The following is a 5,222-nucleotide window of genomic DNA, read 5'->3' as shown; positions in this document are numbered from 1 at the left end:
AAAAGTGGAGCTTATTGATATTCAGAGTGGTTTTTTTTAAGTTTTTGTTTTCAATAGATGTTAGGCATGTTTATTATATGTAAACTTTGAATGTTGTCAATATATACGATTTAAAAAATCGTGAAATAGTTTTCTTGATGAATATTAAATACTCAAATGAATGTGGTTCTATAAATGTATTTGTATAGATCTATTTTATAACAATATGCTATTTGTTCTTGTGTTACTACAAAAAATTTTTATTGTCGAGCAATGTAATGAAATAAAACTACAACAATGTTTAACATGCGCACGCCCAAAAAAATATTGCACAAAATCAAAAAATCAAATTTCATATAACTGACGAAAAATCTCATGTTGTAACTAGATTTTTGCAAATGTCTTGCTTATTACATGTGGAAACTCCAATGCGTATTAGCATTATATAGGGCAGTTGATTTGAAATGTATCAACTGAGTAAAATAATCCATTTGTGGACGAAATTCTCTATCGTAGAATATTTTTTCCATAATAATACACTATTTTTCTACAGTTATTTTATTGAGATTCAATTAACAACAACGACTCATTCGTTTTATTTTTAAGAATAGAACTATCAATAAAATAAAAGACAACATTCTATCAAAATCAGAGGTATCTTAGTAATAGTACGAGTAGTGGACCCATAAAATCTTAAGATCGTTTGATTTGTTCCTCTATTACAATAAAAAAAGTTTCAGCAACAAATAAATTAAATAAAAAAAAATAAGAGAACAACGATGGAAAGCAGTTATAAATTAAAACAACTCTGATGTCTTTATATGAAAGATAAGACGGGGACTTATCTATGGTGAATCGCGATGGCTATAGGCCCTCAACTAGATTCCCACATGTTGGAGTTGTTCAATTTGTTACTTGTAATACACCGGTTGGATATTTAGGTGTGGTTGAAACCCCAAACTGTTAGTTTACGAACAGCGAACATAAATAATAATATCATCACAAATTTACAAAAATCTACTTGAATTTAAACACTTTAGTGTAGATAGGTAGAGGACGATTTCGAATACATTCCGTGGTTTTATAGAGTTTTTAGAATGGAGTGTGTGATCGATAACAAATTAATTTCTTCTATATACTATACGTGAACAAAGGAATATTCAAAATGTTTGAAGGAAAACTCAATAGGCCAAGTGGCATGTTACAATTTTCCTGAATAAAAAAAATACATTGAAAGAAAATTACTGAACTGCTCCATATAGTACACATATATTCACAAAAATTTTCAATGCGAGTGATTTATTTCAATATAGATTTACAGATTCATTTACAAGTATTAAATCCAAAAATATGGATCGATCAACCATGTGCTAGAAGATTTTTTCTCATTGTTTGTGGTACTTCTACAGCTTGAAGAAAAATATTTGTTGTGTTTCGTCTTCACTTAAACTTGGAAACGACAGCTGAGAAACTGTATATTAGTTTGGCTGCCTACAAAATAGAAAAAAAGAATTTTCACCGAGCTCAAAGTTCACAATAATTACTACCTTATGAAATTGAATGATGAATGTGGCATACAGCATGCATATAACATTTCTGCCTACATACAGAGCTGACGATGAATTTCAATTTGTGAAATTCATTGTCCATTCAACACCTCTATCACCAACGCAATCTCGCAGGTATAAGGAGAAGGAATAAGAGCTCAGATTTTTAGACTATTGATATCAAAGTACTGATATGAGGCGAGACCTGTTCAAATAGCATATGATTGGTACGTCCTAGATCCAATACACATCGTTGCCAACGTCACGTTAAAATGATGGAAACAATCGGAGAAGCTCGTTGGGTTGAGATTACACTCCTGGCTTCCAGACAATATGGATGTAGAAAAGCCTGGTCTACAATAGACGCGATAAAGGAAGTAATACAGGCGTACAGACAGCTGAGAGCTAAAATCATCACTCACGCCGGTGGTTTTGTTAATTATTCTGAACTTTAAGAACGCGTTCAATTCGGCAAGATGGTGTGACATGCTTCGAGGATTGTATTATAATTTCCCTACGCCACGGTATCTTCTGAGGAGCATTTTCACAAGTTAGTTAGAGGGACCTTGTGTATGGCATTATATAGGAACAGCATAGAATGGAAACGACAGCAGAAGGTTCGATTTTTTGATAGTACAATATCCTGGTTTTGTAGCGGCTCCTCGGGATTTGGAGCTGGCCCAGTTAAAACTGAATCAATCAATGCGATGAGCTAGATAAAGGAGAATCATGGACTTAAATTAAAAAGGCTTAACCAAGTATCTTTGAATATCTACCGATAGTAAGCTGAATTTCTGGGATCAAATGCCACTGGCAGTGGACTTAGCCGTAGTTAGTACGTTGATTTCTCATGTTGGTGGACCGACGGAAAAAGGCGGTTGCTGATGTTCACAGTCAATTCTTTGATATGGTGCGAAGGTGTGATCTGAAGCCTTAAAAATACAGAGTATAAAACATATTATCACATGTAACGAAAAGAGCGGCATTGAGGGTCTCTTCAGCTTATTGAATGGTCTTGGAGCCATCTGGAGCCAAATTTCTGTACATTTTAACCCTTTGATCATATTTCCGGTCGAGATTAGTCATGAATGAGAGTTATCAGATAACGTTGAAACATCGTAAATTGATAGTTCTGCCAATATTACTTAGCCTCCAGTCGTTGCAAATATCATTAATATTTGAAGATTTAACAACAGATCTATACAAAAGCTGTGATTTTTCAGTAGTGTCTGGAGAAAATACTACATTTTGTCCACAGTATATCAAAATCATTCGATTCGTACGTGAGTCTCATGATTATGTATTAAAGATATTAGAGGATTTTCACGCCTCTTTCCCATGATATTATCAGTTGTACTAGTTTTATGCCTTCATGGCTGATATATTCTGATATATTTGTAGGATTATTTGATTGCTAGCTTGAAGCTTCAGGTATTCTGATAGATATCTGGTGGATTATTTTTCAGTTCCAATTGATATGTTTGTTTTGTTATTAAACCGCGATGAATATTACTAGCAAAAATTAAGTATCTGAATCCTTTTCTATTTTCTATTAAAGTACACAATTAACTTCATAGTTTGGGCATCAGTTTTGCTCTTTCGCTTCATTCAAAGGAAATATTTTTTCTACGTTGCTGTGATCATTAAATTTATTTTTGTATGGTATTTTCCATTGTCTCTTAAGAACAACAAATATTTCTACACATTTCCTTACTCTAGGCATTTTGAACTGAAAATGAAAAACGTAGGTACTAATGGAACACATTACCATTGTACCCATAATTATAGAGGTTATATTACCCACATCTGCCATTTTGAAAAAACATTTGTTCTTCTGTCCAAATAAAAAAATACAGTTGAATAAAAATCTACCTGAACTTTTTATGCCTTTATCAACAATGACAGAAAAACAAAACAAGTTTCAAACAACTAATACGCCAATACCTTAAAAAAACAAAAAAAATGTTGGTTCAGTCTCGGTCAGACTCAAACTGATTACTTTGCACTCATCCTAGAAGAACTTTATTGCGAAATTATTGATAAGTATTGAGTACATTGTTTCACTGTACCCTTTGAGTCACTAAACCCACAACTCCCATAACCTCAAGAGACTTTCTGAAGATATATTTGCTATTAATATTTTTTCTCATGTGATTCTCTTCATTTGCTCATGCCTAAAACTTCATCAATATAAAATAGTTGCCAAAACTTCTCCACTTCTTTTCGAAACTAAAGTTTCAAGCATCCTAATAGCTTTAGTGTGGAAAGGACAAGCTCACCAAATGTAGCTCCAACTGCTTCTTGAGACAAATTCCACGTCCAGTAATGGACAATCGATATAATCATAAATGCAATCAGCAACAATGAATCTCTAGCATCTCCTGCTTAATCACATTCAGAATCGGACTCATACTCCACCTCTTCAATCGGTGATTAATATTGTCCATCTTTGAATAAAAGAAAATCACTAGTAGTGGGTCAGACTCAATCATCACACGCCTAGGTAGTATATTTCCTAAACAGTATTTTTTTCAATGAATTTCAGAATTTACAAAACAAATCAAGATAAAATAAGGTTTTAAAGAGAAGCTACTAAAAATGTGTGTATCTAGATTTGTATCCAAAAGAGCTTAAATTATGTGAATACGTATATGTTTCGCCGTGGTACACTTACTTTTGTTATTGCCTGGTGGTTAATGAAAAACAACTTGTAGAATGAGACATTCCATGGGTTCTTCGTATTTGTTATCATTAGCAATAGAACTTTTCTATTTTTTTCATTCCAATACATCCAAGGACAGTCGTATAATAAATCTCGGAATTCAGTTGACTGAAAAATCATGATCTATGGTGAACAATCTGACTTTTACAGAAACAAAACCTGTTCAATCTAAAGATGAATTTTTCAATCGATTTTTTAACAAAAAGGTATTCTTTTCTTAACTTGATAAAATTTATGATTTAGTAGATTTTTAGTTCGTTGTAGATGCAAAGGAAAGTGAAAACGACATAAAGAGACACATTCTGAAAAAAATTATCTTAAATTGTAATTATTTATTGGAATATCGTGTTACTTACATTACAAAATAAATATGTGAAAGAATTTATTTGGTTAGCTTATACCTTATCAAAAAAAAAACAAAAAAAAACTATAATAAATGTTCAAAGTAGGCACCTTGCACTTCTACATACTTCCAGAGTCTACAAAGTATATTTCTTTGAACTTGGAAAATAATTTCAAGATTCTGCGACACAATGGAAGTACATTCTATTGATCTTTTCGTACTTTGTATTCATCGGTGAATGTACAGGTTATCTCTGTAAAGGTTACGGATTATCAACCATTAGGCATGAGCTTATCCCGACCTATAGATAGTAGTGTAGAAATATTTATTCACTTAAGCATACTACGTGGACATCCGTTATCATTTATTAAGAATTACTAATTGAATATATGTTCTGATTTCGCAGCTTCAAAGGCCAATAGCTCAGAAAAGATTATTTTCAAGTCTTCCACTTACTCCCGAATTTCATGAATCAAGGCCCGGAGCACCCTATATAAGGGATTACGACGAAGCAGAAGTAAATATTGATACTTCACTATATTTTCACCACCAGATATGATGGATGGATATGATACATCATGAAATGTAAATGATCGAACCCAGAAGTGTTTTTTCATTCATTTCAATATAT

General features: G+C 32.6%; 1 long non-coding RNA gene across 1 annotated transcript; it reads right to left on the bottom strand.

Moving 5' to 3' along the window:
* Window positions 1-1,261: 1,261 nt before the first annotated feature.
* LOC130896293 (uncharacterized) lies at window positions 1,262-4,768 on the bottom strand. Its single transcript, XR_009059555.1, has 3 exons — window positions 4,605-4,768; window positions 4,201-4,550; window positions 1,262-1,470 (listed from the first exon to the last, which is right to left on the bottom strand). It is a non-coding gene; the product is annotated as an uncharacterized LOC130896293 (long non-coding RNA).
* Window positions 4,769-5,222: the final 454 nt, after the last annotated feature.

Source organism: Diorhabda carinulata, chromosome 7 (assembly GCF_026250575.1).
Source record: "Diorhabda carinulata isolate Delta chromosome 7, icDioCari1.1, whole genome shotgun sequence".
Taxonomy (NCBI): domain Eukaryota; kingdom Metazoa; phylum Arthropoda; class Insecta; order Coleoptera; family Chrysomelidae; genus Diorhabda; species Diorhabda carinulata.
The sequence above is the reverse complement of the archived record's forward strand: the minus strand, read 5'-3'. Positions and strand labels throughout refer to the sequence as shown.